At 38.1% G+C, this 21289-nt stretch overlaps 1 pseudogene; it reads left to right on the top strand.

Moving 5' to 3' along the window:
* The window catches only part of LOC118837019, a 78909-nt pseudogene extending 58850 nt beyond the window's left edge, over positions 1-20059 (top strand).
* The last annotated feature ends 1230 nt before the right edge of the window (positions 20060-21289 follow it).

The raw sequence follows: 21289 nt of genomic DNA, 5'->3' as shown, positions 1-21289 counted from the left end.
ATACCTTACTCCTCCCTACCCACCCATATCTACTCAGTGATGCAATGACATTGTCCTCCTTGTTATTCCTCTCAAAAAGGACTCCATGTCCGACTCCATATATATATATATTGTTCCCCTGATAGAATGTAAGCTCCTTGAGGGAAGAGACTCTCCTCATTTCCACCTCCTGGTCTCCCTGGATTCCTTCAAGTCCCAGATAAAATGCAGCCTTCTACAAGGTATCTTTTCAAATCCCCCTTAATGCTAGTGCCTTCCCTCTGTTGATTATCTCTCATTTAGCCTGTATCTATCTTGTCTCTATATATTTGTCTGAATTTTGTCTTCCCCAATAAACTGTAAGCTACCTAAGTACTGGGATTGGTTTCGTTTATTTGTATTTTGGTTCCTTTTCTTTCTCTGAGTCCCCAGGATTTAGCATAGTACCTGCAATGTAGTAGGTGCTTAATAAATGCTTGTTGACCAAATGACTGTTAGAATTGGAAAGGCTTTCAGAGATTACCTAGTCCTTTTACATATAAGAAAACTAAGACCTATAGTAGTGAAGCAATTTCCCAAACATGAACAACAAAACCCAACTGAACATTTCTCTTAATTTGCTTCTCTGACTTCATTGCATATTCTCCTTTTGACACTGTAGTGTTGTTCTTGTTTGTTTGTTGTTGTTGTTGCTACTCCTGCTGCTATTTTTTACAGTTTTAAGGGGCAAGATGGAAGAGGAAGACAATTTCTCTAACAACAGATTTTTCACTGACCTTTATATACAATTCAATCAATAAAAACTTAATAAATGTTTGTCTCATGCTTATCATACATAAGGTCCTCTGCGAAGCTCTGTGGAAGATATAAAGAAGTTGCCAACTACAGAATTTTATGAGATAGAGTTCTTAAAATAGTACCCCTTAACTCAGATAATGTTTACAACCTGCTTGGTTCTCATCATTCTATGTCTCCAACTGTGATAAAAAGTATAGTGGAAAAGGTCAGAGCCAAAGGTACAACTGTCAAAAACACAGGCTTTCATTCCAGCTCCCTGAAGGGCTTTGTGTGGGTGTTTCAATATTCATTAATTGTATAATAGTCATAAGAACATTAATACATATTTTTAAAGTATTTTACCTTTACTGAATGTCTTTCACATAAAGTTCCCCAAGGATGCCACAAATGAGCAATAGCCACTTTCAAGAGTAAAAAATTCCCATGAGACTGGTTAATGAGGATAGAAAGATTCCCAAATAAAGTTCCTACAAAATGAACTACAGCTTTCCCAGCAGGTAAGGCTCAGCAAGGACTGGGAGCACAAACAAATGACTGCCTCCTGATAAACCAGAATCAGAGATAATGGGCAAAATAAACACTACAGAATTTGGTGATAAGGGATGGTTTAGCAAAAAGCATAGCATGTTGTGGATATGTGCATATATGTATATATGTGTGTACGAACACATATATACACCCATACCCACCCACTTACATATAAATATACATTAAACCTGGAAGGGACATTAGATATCATTTACTCTAACACTCTCATTTTATAGATGAGGGAGTTGAAATCTTAGAAGACTTCAATTGTCACCTAAACTTTTCCTTAAGGGGCTCTGAAAGGCCCCTCAAATGATTTCCTTCACTCACCTGCCATGAAAACTATCTTTCTTTCCTACTTTGCCTGAAAATCCAAAGAAGCAACACTCATTGCCAGATACCAAAATTAAGATATGGTCTACAGAAGACCACGGTGAAAAATCCAGATGTTCTCCTTTGGAGTGAAGGGAGAGATCTGAAGTTCCTGCACTAGGCCTTCTGCAAAATTAATCTTTTTCTCCTTGAAAGACATAGAAAGTCTAGCCCAGAGAGTTTTAGTTGGAGGGAAAATGCTAGACTAATGGAATTATTGGGGAAACAAGGTTGAAGGAGATCATGTAAGGTTATGTCATAACATCCAGGATGGTCAGCTGCCCCTTTGATAGAGGAAAGCCACATGTTAATTGACTGCCATTTGTAGAACAGCAAATTTTAACGGAGATAGACAAGATATGTAAATAGGTAGCAGAATCACTTTATACCAATTAGAACAAATAAGACAGGTCAGGAAAATAGAAATGTGGCATTCCCACAATTGTCCATAGATCTCTAAAATCTCCATAAGAGGGATGAGTTGTGGATGGACCAATTGTAGGAGACAGCATGATTCCCCAAAGGGGGGAATTTTGGAGGTACATACATGTAATTGTAAGAAGGGTAGGACTTTTTTACTGTTTTCTCTTTTGGAATGCTGAGGTAATCAAGTACCTTTGATGAGTCTTGCCTTTCAAATGTAATGGCAAACAAAGTGGACTTTTTGTTGTCTTTTGTTTCTTTGATTGAATCAAGAGTCTGACCTGCTTAAGAAACAAGAAAGCCTAGTTCACATAGGTTTGAGTCACATGGTTGCGATGCCCTCTGACCCTGGAAAGGTATATAAGATCTGAGGTTGGCGTTTTGATTTGGGGCTCTCACTCATTGAAAGAGTGTCATGTGATTTGACCAGATGAGACTCTGGGTAGCCATTGTTAAGAGCTCCCTGGCTTTGAAAACCCAGAGGTTGGTGCTTCTCTTTTTGGTAACTATGTATGTGATGTCTTGATCAGACAAAGCCTGTCTATTGATGTGTTTGTAGTTTTTGTTTGTATTTGCTCTGAAGTTCAGGGTGCTGACTTTTCCCCCTGAACTAAATGAATGATATATGTATGTTTAATTAAAGTGAGATTGTTAACCCCTTAAGGTTGCTTTCCTTAGAAAAGAAGTTCAAAGAATCTGTTCTAGCAGCCCTCCTGTGTGCTCTTGTTGTTGGTCTTGTTATTGGTCTGTCACCTCCAAAGCAGCTTCTAGCAACATTATTTTTACAATATAGAAAGTTGTTTGTGTGCTCATGTAGAAATCCACAGCAAAATCCCATCTCAGACTAGGCTAGGTATAATGACTCACCCTAGAGGAGGCTCTGTCAATGTAGTGCATCTGTGTGGATACATGAATTGATACCAAGGTTGGGAGAAATGAATTCTATGAGGACTAAAACTAAGATGTAAGCTTTGCCAAATTGAATCCACTGACTTTTTAGTAAAATCTATGGACTCATTCTGGAATAAGATCTATGAAAAGCAAGGGATCAAAAATAAGTGTATGGTTAAGAGAGCTGTACGGCTATGTGATGATAGAACACCTGGCCCGGTGTTAGGAAGACCTAAATTCAAATCTGGCCTCAGGCACTCACTAATTATGTGACTCTGAGCAAGTCAATGAACCTTGTTTGCCTCAGTTTCCTCATCTATAAAATGAGCTGGAGCAGCAAATAGCAAACCACTCCGATATCTCTGCCAAGAAAACCCCAAATGAGGTCACAAAGAGTTGGACATAACTGAAATGACTTAACAACAACAAAAAAAGAAGTTCACTCTGACTGACTGTAAAACCCTATGGAAACCTGTAGTTTTTCTCTATTAGTTTCTACTATTTACCTTCTATTTCTTGTCTTGCAGTACTAAGTAGTAAGGTTTTTGGTTTGGTTTTTTGTTTTGTTTTCTTTTAAAGAAAATTATCATGCCATTTGCAGGAAGTAGAATTAAAGAAAGAGCCTGCAGGAAAGCCAGTTGCATTTACATTCATACACACATATTTATGCATACATATGTGTGTAGTAATTTTTTATCATCATATTTAGTTTTCCTTTGTAATCCTACATGTTGTATTTTATGCATCTAAAAACATTATTCTAGGTAGAAGTCCATAGATTTCACCAAACTGTTGTGGGGTCCATGACACAAAAAAGGACCATTTCCCTAAAGTGAGGACAAGTTAAGGCTGGGAAGGTGAAAGTCTGTGACTAAATTATAATAGAGATAAAGCCTGTCTACATGCCACTGTGAGTGTTAGATTACAATCAAGGTGACACCTATAAGCAGTGGTGGGATTCAGCCGTTTCACACAAGTTTGAGAACTAATCTTAAGTTTAGTTCCACAAACTGGTTGTTAGTGAGGGCGGGGCCTGCGCCCCCCCCCCACCTTAGTGATGGGGGCAGCACCTCAGTTTGTTTCTATGGTTAACTGTTTGTTAATTCATTTGAATCTCACCACTGCCTATAAGGATAGTTTTTTTGAAGCATATTATCTACATTACACACCTTCTTGGGTGTCTTTCCAACTCTACACTCACAAGTTTGTAGTTCACATCCCCAGAGGTATGAATGTGCTCAGCTTTCAAGAGTGTACAATGTGGGACCACCCTTCTAAAGCTAAGTACATGAACTCTCATTGGTGCGTTTCCCATAAATACTCAAATAGCTAAAGGGCCTGGTGTAGATATTTTAATATATTCATTAATTATATGATAATCATAAGAACATTAATACATATTTTTAAGTATTTTACCTTTCCCAATAGTCTTTCATCTGATATTCCCTAAGGATACCATAAATGAACAAAAAAGCTAATTTCAAAAAAGTCAAAATAGTGAAACTAGTTAAAGAGGACAAAAAGATGCCCAAATAAAGTTGCTGAATGAACTACAATTTTCTCAGCAGGCAAGATCAGCAAGAATTGGGAGTAATAGGAAATTACTACCCCCAAATACTTCAAAATTGTAAGTGATAGGCAAAATAAAAGCATTATGGAATTTGGTTATTGCCTATTAACAAAAATGTTTACTAAGATGGCATAGTAAAAAAAAAAGAGTATCTCCGGTTCTCTCAAACTCATTTTTCAACAGCTGGATGCAGACTCTTTCTGGGTGGGTAGCTTTTCTGCTATGTACGTTGTGGTAAATAAAAAAGAAAAATGCCTTCCTTCCCCTTCTCCAAGAGGAAAAGAGCTGTCTTCTTCTAATATTGATTCTTTTTTTCTTTGATTCACCTAAACTGCGCCACTCTTGAATTTCTGGTAGTTTATAAGATTTATTTCTTTAAAGCCTCCAGGGGCTTAGTCAATTTTTATCCAATCAGATCATATTTACCCTTCTGACTCAATCAGAAAGAGCTGTCCATAGGTTGTAAAGGAATCCCCTGATCTTAATACCTTGTTACCATATCAACATCTTATCAACAGTGACTACCACCATTCTCTACTCCTATCCTCACTTATTCTGTACCACCATCTCAGTGATAGGTATATACATATATACATACATATATATGTGTGTGTGTGTGTGTGTGTTCAGATTCAGAGGAGTGGCATTCCTAAGTCTTGAGCTCTACATGTTCAGAATTGGAGAATATAGAATAATTCTATTTCCTCTTCCCTATGACAATCCTTCAAACATCTGAAGATTAAACCTCCTTAGTGACAATCAACTATATCCCCTTTTCTCCAATTTTAATATCCCCCAATCTTTCAAACATTAAGAATTTTTCTTCATACTTTTCTGGACAAACTCCAGTCTGTCAATGCCACTCTTAAAATGTGTTATGCAGAATTAAATATGATACTTCTATTATGTTCTCACCTGCTCAGAGGCTAGTGTGTCTATTACATACCTAACCTTGGTTATCACATTTTTATTATTGCATCCTAATATTGCGTTAGAATTTTTGTAGTCATACTGTTAGATCTTATTGAGATTGCAGTGAACAAAAATCTCTACATCCTTTTAACATAAGTTGTTTTCTAGCCATATGTCTCCAATTCTATACTCAGCAGTTGCTTTTTTTTAACTGAAGCATAAGACCTTACATTTATCTCTAATAAATTTATACTTGTTAGTTTGAGTTCATTGTTCCAGAATACACATTCTGTCACCCATCATGTTGCTGTACTTTTCTAGCATCATTTGATTGGTAAATATGATAAAGTGATGTTTCACCCATGACATCAACAAAAATTCTGAGGAGTCCAGAATCAAGGGTAACTACTACAAGATATCACTAATTCAGGATATGTGATTTCTGAGCTCTCTCCACCATGCAGATTGCCACAATTTTGTGATTTATAGCAGTATGTAAATTACATAGGACAATATTAATTTTTACTAGTCTTATCTTTTATAGAAATGCTTACACATGTTTTCTACTGACAGTAGGATGATTTGAGATATTTGGCCTTGTCTAGGTAAAATTGTATTGATATGGTTTCACCACTTTTAGGTAATTCTGTCAGTTGGGTACTGAATTTAATATATGTTTCATTGTTCCTTTGTTTTTTTAATTTAGTGGTTTTTAAGAATGAATTATATTCTCCCTCAAAGTGTACAAAAGCTTTAGTTTTTAAAGAACACAGTTCAATGACTGTTAGTGGTATTAGAGCAATTGTTGAAATGGGTAAGTCAAGTGTTTGATCATTCAATCACTCAACAAATCGGAATCAATTGGGGCAAAGCACAAAGACATTAATGACCAAAAATGTAAAACATTGCCATAAACTGAAAAACTATTGCTAAGGAAAGAAAAAAAAACACTAATCTTCCAAAAAAAGAAGAAGAATATCATCAGAGGAACCTAGCACCTAGAGGGATTGTTATTGATCAAAAAAAAATAACATAGAGATGTAGGCTTAGTTGAACTTTTTTAAAGTTACTATTTGTATTTTTTTTAAAAAAAAAAACCTCATCATTGGAAGAATGAAGCATTGAAGATTTAAAAAAAAGGTAATTTTTGTTGATTAAACTCACTCTTTCAATCAAGGTTACATGAATTTTTTTTTGTCAGAAGAAGCCTATAAGATCTAGGGATTTTCATCAGACTTTAAAATATCTACTCCCCTTAAGATGTGACAGGGAATTTTTTAAACTTCTTGTGTGTCTGTAAGTCTTGTTCCCATAGAGGGAATGATTATCTCTGATAACTACATTGATATGCCTAGAAAAAGAATCGATCCACAATTGGAGAAATTCCTAAATGAAAATGAAATACTACAGCACTACTTTATACCAAATGACATATCAGAAAAAGTTAAGAAACTTCTCCAAGGGATGAAGATAAACATGCTTCAGTGGCCTAGGAGCTCACTTGCATTAGACCCCATTGAAAGTCTATGGTTTATTATCAATGCTAGACTTCAAAAAATGGACTGTTAATCAAAAAATACTTAAAATCAAATGTGATTCAATCAATTAGGTATCTTACCCTACAGGAAGGTAGGGGAGAAGGCTCTTTTCAGTGACTCCTACCTGCTACATACAACATGGTGCAGCATGAACTGAGCAGAAGGGTCGCAAGTCCTTTCCTTGGCCCTTCCCTTCTGGATCCAAGAAATGGGTCTGGTGATGTTTGTTTCAGAATTCTGTGTCACTTGTCCTTCATGGTTGCAGGTATCAGAGGTCACCCCCACAGGACCAGAAAGTTCAAGCCATGGCAAACTGGGAGGCAGAATTGCAGATGGGGGATGCAGCAAGCCAGCCCAGTGCAGGAGCCATGAGAAGCAAGGGTGCCTGGGACTCGAGCCCTAAGGGGTTTGGACTTGGAATAGGAACTGAACTAAGTTATAAACCTAATCTCCTTCATTTCCCCAGAGACTGAAGTACTATAAGAGGAGAAAAGGATTATACTTATCTGGTGTTTATATATTTATGATTATAACTTCTGAAGTAAATATTCTTTTATTAAGGCTACTATGTTACATATATATCACTTTATGATTTATATTTTCCTCACGAAAGCTCTATGAGGGTAAGTATTGCAAATGTTATTATCTACACTTCATAAATAAATTGATCCTGAACCTTGCCTGTAGTTACACAATTAATGTGTTAAAGGTGAAATTTGAATACCAAATTCAGTGTCCTTTCTATTACAACATGCAATTTCTCACAAGAGACTACCTAGAAGCCTTCTTTCAGGCTCACTGGCCCATAAATCAGTACTCCTTAGATAATATTGCGTAGCAAATTATGTCTATTCCTATCTACTACTATTTGACCCACAATTTTCCTTTTTGGTGACAATATTATGGATTAATAGATTATTTGAGTTGAACTGAAACCTTCAAGATCATCTTGTCCATTGCCATTGCATAGATGAGAACGGTGAAACTGGAGTGTCAAAGGACAGAATTCTTTAGTTATATTAACGTTCCTTGAGAAAAGAGAATGCCTCAATAATGACGATTCAGGCCCATGACAATCTGGAAGGAAATTCTTTCTTTATCTCTGACATATTCTCCAGTCAGTAAGTCAACTAAAAAGAATTTATTAACTATATTCTATGTGCTAGACATGACATTAAATGCTGGGGGTAGAAAGAAAGGAAGAAAGAGAGAGAAAGAGAGGGAGGGAGTAAGGAAAGAAGGAAGGAAGAAAGGATGGAAGGAAGGAAGGAAGGAAGGAAAGAAGGAAGAGAGAAAGAGAAAGAAAGGAAGAAAGAAAAGAAAGATAAAGTCTTATCTTGACTGACCTGGTCTCTGCTACATGATTAATAATAATAATTATAATCATAATTATAATAATAGCAGACATCAACATAGCACTTTAATTTTACAACTGTTTTAGACATATCTCCTTTAATCCTTTCAAAAATCTTGAAAGTATATACTATTATGACTCTGGTCTCATTCCCTGGCAGTCCCCAACGTGCCTGGAATATACTTCAACATCTGTGAAAATTCTTCTCTTCCTCCAACACCCAATTTTAGTACCACATCGTCCATGAAGTTTTCTCTTATCCTTTAGCTAAAAGTAATCTCTCCCTCCTGAAATTTTCTTACAGAATTTTTTTTTTTTGGAATCCTCCTTTGCTCTTATCACATTCCTGCCTTGGCAGAGAGGCTGAGCCTGTCACAGCCTCTCTGGTTCTCAGTTTCTCTGTTCCTACCTTGTATCATGCTTATTTATATACACAATATATATTCCCATGAATTGCCTTTGAAAGAAGGGATTGGATCATAGGATCATAATTTAGAATAGGAAAGAATATTAGAAATCATGGAGTTCAATCCCTTCATTTTATAAATAAGTAAACCGAGGATCAGAGCGGTGAAATAACTTGCCCAACATTACACAGGGAGTGACTAGAAGTGTCATAATTTGAATCCATATCCTCTTATTACAAATTCATTGATATCTCCACTGTAACCTTTTATATAGTCAATGTGATACCCACAGCAGCTGCTATGAATATGCAGGCATATTTCCAGGTTTGAATGATAAAATATAACAGACTCTCTTCCTCAAAGATGAAACTAACACATTTATTCAAGCACCAGAAAGCCAAATCCACCATAGGACCAAAGAAGTATGTACACATTACCAATGCAGGGAGCACCGCCATGCCAAGCCTTCCCTCCTCAGGCCTTCCCACAAACCAGCTCCCTTAGGCAAAACCCCGCCTCTCTCACTCACCCTAGCTGCTCTGCCTCTCTCTGCCTGCTCTCCCTCCCAGCTCTGCCTCACTCTCTCACTTCCTTTGACAAGCTCTTCCTGCCACAGGTTCCATGTGACTGAAGCTCATGTGACTCAGGCTCAAAGCAGGTCACAAAGGCCTATTAATGGGTGAGAAAGATCTTCCCATTGCATTAACATTATACCTTCTACTTGCCCCAAAAGGATTGTGACATTTTTGAACTTTGTATTCCCATTGCCAAGGTCTCCCACTGTATCCTGGGCCATCTCCAGTCCTCCTGAGGTATATCTTACCACTGGACCCGGATGGCTCAGGAGGAGACAGTGAGGCTGATGACTTTGCACAGCCCTCCCTCACTTAAATCCGGTTCACTTGTAAGTCATGGCATCATCTTCTTGATGTCATGGTCCTCTTCTAGAATGAAGGACAAATAACAATAACGACGTATCATGGTGCTCCCCTCCCCCCCACACACACAGTTGGTTTATAATCATTGTTGAACTGACTTAAATTGAATTAGACCCTAATGCTAGCCTGTATGTCCTTCAACCCTGACACTGAGCCTCATTTTCCTTATCTATAAAAGTTCGCATCTGCCTCCGAGGCCCATCCTAGTACTGTGATTCTGTGAAAGCCCTATTGTCCACTTCTAAGGATTCTAGAGGTTTTTGATGGGTGATCAAGTACTTCCCTACCTAATTCCCTACTTGCACTGATGGCCAAGAGAAAAATGGGAAATTAAGAGGGAAACCAAAAATCCTGAGATAAATGAGGAGGGAGGAAAAAAAAATATGAAGCACAATGAATCCAATCTACCACAAAATCACGATATCAGGTCATGGTAGCAACATTCTGTAGTGTCCTTCAAGTGTTTTCTTCTGAGGTTTTAATAATATTGCCCAGAAGATGTCACCAGCTTTTGGAAAAGAGCCTGATTATATGCTTGTTATGCTCAAAACTACAATATGTAAAATCACTGTCCTCTAAATTATTGATATATTTTTCTTCCTTTCATTTCCTAGCATCATTGCTAGTGAGTTGTGTACATGTGCTTCTTGACTTGCTAAACAAAGAAGGGAGCTTATTTTTAAAGAGCTTATCTTTATTTATTCTGCTAAATTCCAGTCCTACTTTGAAGTACCCACACTTTATTTGGATACTACCTGCATCAGAGCACCACACCAACTGTGTTTTTGCTTGGCAGCAGATTGACACTTTCCTCTGATAGCAAAATGCTCACAGGCTTTTTTCTCCTTTCAAAAAGTAGAAAATACTCTGGTACACACACACACACACACACACACACACACACACACACACACACACACACGCGCACACACACACACACACACACATCATTATTTTCTTTCTTCCTGAGAACCAAGCAAAAAAGACAACAATACTTCCCTTACCCTCAGGTAATTACATAAGGAAACCTTGTCTCTTCTAACTTCAAAAGCAACCCAATAATAGTGTTGTAACAACAGGCAACCTATATAAGTAAAAGCTTCTTAATTACTTTGATGAGCCTGATAGATAAGAGTAAAATTACAGCTTCAGTTCACTGAAGAAGAAATTAGGTCTCTGGTTTTGGGGTTTGGGATTTTTTGTTTGTTTCTTTGGTTTGGTTGGGTTTGGTTTGATTTGAGTTTTACTACTGTTTCCATCAGGAAGTCTCTACTTTCATTATATGGTCTGTATTATATTTTTTCAATTTTAAAATAGTATATTTTTGCATCTGAAAGAGACCCCTAGATGGTTTCTTAAAGATGGCCTAGTATTAGCCCATGTTTTAATAGATGAGCAAGCTAAGGACCAGAGACTATATATGGCATATAAAAAAAAATCACACAAGTCAATTTTTAAGTTGGTCCTGATATCAAACTTTCCTGATTTTTCCACTACCCAACTGCTGCACCTTATACTATTTTTAAAAAGATATTTCTTATATTCAATTCAATTCAGTAAGTATTTAGTAACAACCACAAAGTGCACCTCTGTTACGTGGCAAGGACACAAAGATGACGTAAGACAGAATCCTTCTGTACACGACTTACAGTCTTATTGAGGACATTATAGCCTCTGCCTGATCAAGCTAATCTGGTACTCATAGAAGTTCTTTGGTAAACAGAGTAAACTTTCTTTGCTATAGCACCGGAAAGACAGTTAGGGCAGGGAAGGGATGTACATTGAAGATGACATTGATTCAGTTAAACACAACCTTCTGGTGCCGCTGTTGGACATGTTGCTTGTCGAAGCCTAAAGGAAGAACTCCAGTCCTAGAAACCTTTGTACTCAGGTGAAGTAGGAAAATATCACAATGGTCTGAGACTTAACCTGACACTCAACCAATTAAATTTTGAGGACAGATTCAATACTCTTTAAAGAAAAATTACCCAAACCTTCCTGGGGTGGCATACTATTCCCACCACAGAGGGCATGAGGCATGTGTGAAAATAAGTGTAAGGTAAAATGTCATAATAACAAAGGAGAAGGTAAAGGGGGTATGAGAAATTCAGAGGCAGACATAACGGGCATTGCATTCAACATTGGAACCACATCACTACCTGAATTCCACAGTATTTAGAGACAAATATTTGCCTATAGTTTCCATCATATGAATCCTCTGTCAATTGCTCCATGACAATTTTTTTAAATAGAAGAAATTAAGCAGTGGAATAATTCTCAACCCCTCACCACCACTTATGAATGGGTATAAAATCCCAAAAATTCTCAAAGCTGGCAAGGGAAAAAATTCTGGGGAAACATTTCCTCAAGTTACAAAGGATTGAATCATAGCTTGAACTCCTCTCTGGTCTGAAATCCTATACAACCTCCAAAATATTGCCTGTGAATTCCCTCTTCTTTTCAGTTTTCAAAGAGGCTGCCTCTCATATGACTTTCTTCTCTAATGTTTCAGAGTTTTCTTAATAATGTTGTTCTGTTCCACCTTCATCTCCAGCATCCACTGAAAATACATGCTCTACCACTAGACTCTGCTGGCCTACCGGTGCCATCTGCTGAAACTGCCATCTGCTAGTGATGTTTCTGTTTCTTTCTCAGGATAGAGTTGTGGCTCTTTAAGCAAGAAACTGGGTCAACATGTCTTTGGGATGATAACATATTTTTGGATCTCTTGTTAATGAGTACTATACAACACCTGAGACCTAAACAAAGGATATAGACTTGGCCAAGATCTTGCATATTTGAACCCAACCCTCACTTGTAGCTGGGTTTGGACAAGTGAATTTCTTTCACTTCTTCCTTACTCTTAGTTGCAGGCTCTGTGCCCCCCCCCCCCCCCCGCAAGCAATCCAGATTGCCTGTTGAGCCTGTCTGTATCTGTGAATAAAAATACTGACAACTTATCATTTATCCTTTCAATTCCTGTGAGTCCACTGGCCCATGTGAATTGACTTTTTAAGGTTTAATAAAGCTCTAGGATGTACTTATAAACTAGGGAGAAAGGGCAGCCCTTGTGTTTTGTTCAGTATCCTTGCCATCATATCAAAAAAACCTTATCCCCTTACAGTGAAATCACTGAGGACAAAAGGGCTTAGAGAGGAAAAGATGCTGAACCCCTTTAGTCCAATACCTCCATTTTGCAAATGAGGAAACAGAAATGTTATATGGCCAGCCTAAGATGATGCAGGTTGTAGGTAGAAAAGTCAGAATTCAATTCCAGGTCTTCCCATCCTCAAATCCAGTCTTCTGCTTACTGCTCCTCTTGTAGCCATGTAAAGTAAGAACCAAGGTTCTACACCTATAAACCTGCAATTAGACTTAAATAAAGCAAAGTCTGTCAGCCTCCAGCATGGATTACAGGTCCCTCATGTCCAATGAAAATGTTCTATTTGTTCCTCCAGGACCTTTCTACTGCTAAAGAGGTTTATGAGATCACTTTATTCAAGCATTACAATCTCAATTTTAGTATACTTTTTCACTAGGAAGCATTTACAATTTGATTTTTTTTTAACCACATAAAGGTTCTAACACGTCTCTACTTACATTTCAATTCTTCTGGGCATCTGTAAACAGAATTTGAAATTATAAAGTTCTTCTAGCTTTGTTTCCTGTAATATAAATTCTTTCAAATGAGATATTTGTTATTTTTATAAAAAACACTTTAGTACAGTGTCTGGCACATAGTAGGTGCTGTATAAGTGCTTACCCTCTCCCCTTCCTAATAATATACAAACTTTCTCATTCGGCATTTGAACACGTATGTCCCAACCAGGATGGCTATGAAAGAAATTTGATAGGCGTTTGACTTGTACATCAGGACACTTACATGCATGCCATTTTAATCTTCAGACATATTAGATATAGTTTAATGAACATGAACATCATCTCCCTGCAGTCGCAGAAAATCATAATGAAATCAGTGGTGATGGAGCTGTTTTCTCACCTCTCCTTAAAGACAGAGGGTATTAAAAAGGCAAATCCTTATCTAATTAAGCTCCCAATAAGGGACTAAGGCAGGCAAGAGCAAAGGATGGTGTATGCACAGTTCATTTTGATTTTGTTTTCCTTTAGACAGATTACTAAATTGCTACAATAGAAACAGTTCAAGGCATACTTGATAAGTTGCTGTTATTACCTCTCCTTGTGAGCTGATTTTCTCTTCTTATATCCTCCCAGAATCAGTAGGTAGAAAAGCACATACGTGATAAAAATATTTCCCTCTTCTCTTTGCTACAGATAAATAGGAAAACTATTACTTGGTGAGAAGAGACACCTTGCAGCTGAGAATGATTATTTCCACACTGGGGGTTGGAAAGTTGTTGTTTTGAGGATTGCAAAGATCTTTCTTTTTATTGGCATTAGAAGGGAAGGATACAAGTAGTTTTTTGAAGATTCGCATTGCCATGCTTTGACACTGTCTTCCGGAAGCAACTGAAATGAAATGTGTACAGGCTACATAGGCATTCATATTAGCCTGTCGTAAAGATGTTTCCTCCAGGAAAACAGACTGTGTAATAGCCACCTCTGATTATCTACACTAAATCTTGTTTTCAGGTTCTTTTTGGATATAAGAGATACCATTATTTACTTTTTCTCTTCTTTATTATTTTACATCTGTCCTGTGTATATCTTGCATGTATCTATTTATTTATCTATAGTCTCCTATGTTGGAATGTAAACTCCTTGAGGGCAGGGACTCTTTTTGCCTGTCTTTCTATCCAGGAAGCTTGGTATATATTAAATGTTTAAGAAATGCATGTTAATTGATTTTATTTTTCCTGTTTCCTGCCCCATGAAACCTTAAACCCAAAAGGAGACTTATTTAGTCAAAAGATTTAATCCCCTCCCTGAACCCAGGAAAGATGTTTGAGGTAAGACCAATAACATTAGAGAGAACAGCTCTAATCCATCATCATCATCATCATCATCATCATCATCTCTTTTGATTTATTCTGAATGGTTATACAACTGGAGTTGGGATACTCCACCTGGGATACCCCAGCATGGGACATGGATCAGGTAACAATTCCACACCAGGAGAAAGAATGTGGAAGCAACAACAAAAATCCAGCTTAGTTAGTGTTCATGGTGTATCTTCATTACTTTGTTTCCAGTGTGGAGGATTCCCAAGACATCAGACACACCCACTGCAAACTGAAATTCAAGACCACATTCCAAAACCCAAACTAAATGACTTTTTGATTAGCAACTGTTTTGGATTTTCCACACCAGTGCTTCCCCCATTAGCACAGATTATCAAGATTTGATTGTATTTATATATACCATGCACTGCTTTAAAACACTACTGCTGAGATGAAATGGAATAATATACTCTAATTTCTTTGAAAGTGAGTTGCTATTATGAAAAGAGAAAATGAGTCCATGGCATATTAGGTTTAGTCTGATGGTCAGAACAACAGATGGTGAACTACATGGATAACTAGTGGGGTCATTTATTTATGGTGATTACCACAGGGACACTATATGGAAATGGAATTTTGGTGGACATCACTGAGGCAAATAGAGGCACTGTTGCACTGAGGCAACCCCCGTTTTTGTTGTTCAGTTATTTCAGTTGTGTCTGACTCTGTGACCCCATTTGGAGTTTTCTTGGCAAAGATACTAGAATAGTTTGGAATTTCCCTTTTCATCTCATTTTACAGATGAGGAAAGTGCAGCAAAGAGGGTTAAGTGATTTGTCCAGGGTCATGCAGCTATAAGTATCTGCAGCCGATGAACTCAGGTCTTCCTGATTCCAGTCCCAGGGCTTTATTCACCACACCACCTAGTTGCCCTTCAAAATCCCATTAATATTCCCATATTATGTGGATGAAGTTCCTTTGCAAGATTTTACTCGAAATATTAAGTTCTTGGTTTTGTTTTCTTGAACAATGTGGTTTATTTTTTGACACAGGAGTGTGTGAATTACTTAGGGCAAGCAATAATTTTTATAGGCCTTCATTATTTGTCAGCAATGGCCATGCATGCACACTCCTACTGTCAGAATGCCTGACAAACTTTGAGTTCTCTGCCATGTGAGTGTTGGATTTCATGTTATACACACGTATTAAATTGTTAACTTTTGTTGTGTTTAAATTCTGTGTCTGTGTCTGGGTATGCATGGGCATACATGCGCATATGTGTGTGTATGTGTGTGTGTGTTTTATTTTTTAGGAATACATGTTAACTTCAAGGAAATGTGTAAATTTTATAACTCTTAAAGAGCATACTTCAATAACTATTAGAGGTGGCCCAGTGGCTGTTGGGCTGAGGAAACAAAATGTGTAAAGGATTATTCAAATCTACTATGAAAGAGGATTGGTTGCACCAAAGAACAAAAGAAAGTGTTCTTGGGAACAAAGTAAAGTAAAATGTCATGTTCTGACAGACTATTTCTACAGTATGGCCTAAACCAACAGAAAACAAGCAAAGTCCTTTAGAGGGATATGGAAGCTGGATGTTTGGTTAACTAATTCCTCTACCATGAGGTATAAGCTTCTTAAAGTTGAGGAGGAGAACAGTGAGAAAACTAGATTGTTGGGGTTTTTTTAAGCTTCTCTCTTCTTCTATTAAGAAAAACACTGGTCATACGGAAAGAAAACATGAAGACTAGAGTACTGAAGTTTGAAAAACCATAATATTTGCTGATGGAATTCACTCTTTCAAACAATACTATATTGAAACTGCAGTCAGAAGATCCAAGGTAAACCTGTAACATACAAGCATATTAATCAGTTTTTTAAAAAATATCCACCCCAAAATTTTGGGGGATGTGTATGTGTGTGTTTCTAGTGGGCCTAGAAGCATTCTCTCCATTGAAGAAATGATGAAGTCTGATAAATATACAGACATACAGAGAAACAGAATTGTTCTAGAATTAGATGAATCCCAAATGGAAATGGAACATCATAAAATAACTTTGTATTATAACACATATAACAAAAGGTTAAGATATTTATCCAAGAGACAGAGATAAATTTTCTTTTGTGGACTAAGAATTCATCTGAGTTAGACATCATTAAAAACTTATAGACTGTAATCCTGGCTAGATTTTGAAAAATGGGCTGCTCAATAAATTGTACCTTTAATATGTGTTAAGTGTGATTCCATGATGAAGAATTTTAAAAAACAAGTCAAATCTCAATGCCAAACTATGTAAAACATGGAGATTATCTGAAAAAGACATTATCACATATCAATGGCATCTTTTTAAAGTACGCTTCCATATATATTCAGACACCATCAGTTCTTTCTCTGGGGATGGATAGCATTTTTCATCATATGTCCTTCAGAGTTGCCTTGGATTGTTGTATCGTTGAGAATACCTAAGTCATTCACAGCTAATCATCTTACAATATTGCTATAACTTCATACACAGTACGTTTGACTTTGCACCAGTCCATGCAAGTCTTTCCAGGTTTTTCTGAGAGCATCCTGTTCATCATTTCTTATGGTAAAATAGTATTCCACCATAATCACACACCATAGCTTGTTCGGCCATTCCCCAATTGATGGGCATCCCCTCAACTTCTAATTCTTTTTTTTTGATGGGGGAAGGCAGGGCAATTGGGGTTAAGTGACTTGCCCAAGGTCACACATCTAGTAAGTGTGTCAAGTTTCTGAGGCCGAATGTGAACTCAGGTCCTCCTGATTCCAGGGCCTGTGCTCTACTCACTGCACCATCTAGCTAGTTCTTTACCTCTGGAAAAAGCTGCTATAAATACTTTTGTACATATAGGTCTTTTTCCTTTTTGCTTTTTGTCTCTTTTGGCATACAGACCTAGTAGTGGTATTGCTACGTCAAGGGTATATGCATGGTTTTACAGTCTTTTGGACATAGTTCAGAATTCTATGTTCCCTCCAATATTTGTCACTTATCTCTTATGTCCTATTAGCCAATCTAATAGGTATGAGGTACTACCTCAGAATTGTTTTAGTTTGCATTCCTTCAGTCAATACTGAGTTAGAAGTTTTTTTTTTCATATGGTTATAGATAGCTTTGATTACTTCATCTGAAATGTGATCATATCTTTTGATCATTTATCAGTTGGGGAATGGCACTTATTTTTAAAAATTTGACTCAGTTCTCTATATGTTTGAGGAAATGAGGCCTTTATCAGAGAAACTTGCTTTAAATTTTTTTTCATGGTTACTGTTGCTAAATATATTTCCATCCATCCTATTCCCTCATCCTGCCGCATTTATTCTATTCTCTCTCTCTTTTCACCTTATCCTCAAAAATGTTTTGCTTCTGACTACCCCATCCCCCAATCTGCCCTCGCTTCTATCACATATTCCCGTGTCTTATCCCCTTCCCCTTCTAATTTTCTTTAGGATAAGATAGATTTCTATACCCAATTGAGTGAGCCAATTCTGATGAGAGTAAGGTTCACTCATTCCCCCTCACCTCCACTGAGAAAGTTTTTTCTTGTTTTTTTTTATGTGAAATAATTTATCCCATTCTATCTCTCCTTTTCTCTTTCTCCCAGTACATTCCTCTCTCATGCCTTATTTTTATTTCTTAGATGTTCAATTCATATTCAATTTACACCTGTGCTCTCTCTATATATATGCTTGTTCTAACTACCCTAATAATGAGAAAGGTCTTATAAGTTACAAATGTCATCTTCGTAGGTAGGAACATAAACAGTTTAAACCTATTAAGTCACTTATGATTTCCCTGTTCTGTTTACCTTTTTACGCTTCTCTTGAGTCTTGTATTTGAAAGTTAAGTTTTCTATTTAGCTCTGGTATTTTAATCAAGAATACTTGAAGGTCCTCTATCTCTAACAAAATAAAGTCAAAATGAGTTCATGATTTAGGAATGAAGGCTGATACTATAAGCAATTTGGGAGAGCAAGGAATAGTTTACCTATCGGATTTGTGGAAAAGAAAAGAATTTGTGACACAACAAGAGATAGAGAACATTACAAAATGCAAAATAGATAATTTTGATTATGTTAAATTGAAATGTTTTTGTATAAAAAAGCCAACACAACAAAAATTAGGAGGGAAGCAGAAAATTGGGAGAAAATCTTTATAACTAGTGTCTCTGATAAAGGCTTCATCTCTAAAATATACAGGGAACTGAGCCAAATTTATAGGAATACAAGTCATTCCCCAATTGAGAAATGGTCAAAGGCTACGAACCGGCAGTTTTCAGAGGAAGAAATTAAAGATATCTATAGGCATATGAAAAAATGCTCAAAATCACTACTGATTAGAGAAATGCAAATCAAAACAACTCTTAGGTACCACATCTGTCCTGTCAGATTGGCTAAAATTACAAAACAGGAAAATGATAAATGCTAGAGAAGATGTGGGAAAATTGGAACATTGTTACATTGCTGGTGGAGCTGTGAACTGATCCAGCCATTCTGGAGAGCAATTTGGAACTATGCCCAAAGGGCTATAAAAATGTTCAAAACCCAGCAATACCACTTCTAGAGTTGTATCCCAAAGAGATCACACAAGTGGGAAAAGGACCCATATGTGCAAAAATATTTATAGCAGGTCTTTTTGTAGTAGCAAAGAATTGGAAATCAAGGAGATGCCCACCAATTGGGGAATGGCTGAAAAAGTTGTGGTATATGAAGGTAATGGAATACTATTGTGCTATAAGAAATGGGGATGATAAGGAACACTGGATCAGGGCCAAGTATGAACAGAAGCTGTTTCTGGCCCCCCTGCCAAGCTTGGACGTGCCCCTGGGGCAGCAACTGCTCTGGGCTGTGGTAGAGGATGACCTGCGGCTGCTGGTGATGCTCTTGGCCCATGGCTCCAAGGAGGAGGTGAATGAGACCTATGGGGATGGAGATGGTCACACCACCTTGCATCTTTCCAGTGCCATGGCAAACGTTGTCTTCACACAGCTGCTTATCTGGGTGAGTGGCATGTTCTCCCGCCACCCAACACAGATCTGCCTCCCTGACCCTCTGACCTGCCCTGACCTCACCCTCTGATTGACAGCCACCCTCCCACAGCCACTTCTTTGGTACCTGCTCTCTTCTCTCCCAACAGCCCCATCTGGCCCTCCCCTTTCCCCACCCCCTCCCTCCTTTCCCCAGGGTTGAGCTCAAGTCTGCATTCTCTTCACAGTACGGGGTGGATGTGAGGAGCCGGGACACCAGGGCCTGACTCCACTGGCCTATGCCTGCTGAGCTGGCAGCCAGGAGTGTGTGGACATCCTGCTGCAGCATGGCTGCCCTGGGGAGGGCGGTGGCCTAACCCCGACCCCTACCAATGGTTCTAGTGCCTCTGCTGATCTGCACTGGAGCCCCAGCCTCCTGTGAGGCCTGGGGAGGATTGAGGGGTCCAGGGAAACCACAGGACCTGGGGCTCACCTCCCTCCCCCTGCAGGAAAGGGAGAGAGAGACATAGACAAAGGAAGACACAGAGAGGAAGAAATAGGGGGTGGAGAGAATGAGACAAGAACAGAGAATAAAGGAAGGGAGAGATTGGGCCAAAACCCATCCCAGGGCCCCATACCATAGGGAAGAGTGGACTGTTCAGTCCAGTGCCCTAGAGGTGCCATGACAAGGGACAGGCCCTTTGGAGGCACCTGAAGGGAGGGGAGAGCAGGACCTCTCTCCTTCCCTCGCCTCCTGCCCTTCAACTTCACCCCGAGGCTTCATCCAAGAATTGTTCCCAAAACCACGACTGGATTAGCCTGGAGATGAGGTGTGGAAAGTGGATAAGGCCTGGTGCAGAGCCCTGGATGAAGAACTTGATGAGATGGGCAAGGGGATCCATGAGCCCCGTGTAAAATCTGTACATTGGAATATTTATGTTTGTGTACATATGTGTGTGTGATGAGACCAATAAATCAGACTGTGTGTGTTTGTCCCCCCCCCAAAAAAAAGAAATGGGGATGATACGGACTTCAAAATAACATGAAAAACCTACACGATATAATGCTGAGCGAGCAGAGAAGAACCAAGAAAACATTATACACAACCACAGATATATGGATTCTATGATGACTAACCCTGATAGACTTTGATCTTCTCATCAATACAAGGTGCAAAGACAACTCCAAAAGACTAATGATGGAGAGAGCTATCTACATCCAGAGAAAGAACTATGGATTCTGAATGCAGATTGAAGCACACTTTATACTTGCCTTTTTTTTCCCTTTTTTTTCTCTTTTGTTTTTTTTTTTTTTGGTTTTGTTTCTTCTTTCTCATGATTCATTCCATTGGTCATAATTCTTCTTTACATCTTGACTATTGTGTAAGTAAGTTCAAAGTGAAGTTATATGTAGAAGATATGCCATCCATGCCATCATGGGGAGGGAGAGGGGGAGAGGGGGAAGAAATCTGGAACTCAAAATTATGTGGAACTGAGTGTTGTAAACTAAAAATAAAAAAACTCAAATAAAAGACAAATCAACTGATAGAAATTTTTTTTTAAAAGTCCTCTATCTCATTGAATGTCCAATTTTTTTCCTCTGAAGGATTATACTCAGTTTTGCTGGGTAGGTTATTCTTGGTTGTAATCCTGGCTCCTTTGCCCTCTGGAAT

Source organism: Trichosurus vulpecula, chromosome 2 (assembly GCF_011100635.1).
Source record: "Trichosurus vulpecula isolate mTriVul1 chromosome 2, mTriVul1.pri, whole genome shotgun sequence".
NCBI lineage: Eukaryota > Metazoa > Chordata > Mammalia > Diprotodontia > Phalangeridae > Trichosurus > Trichosurus vulpecula.
The sequence above is the reverse complement of the archived record's forward strand: the minus strand, read 5'-3'. Positions and strand labels throughout refer to the sequence as shown.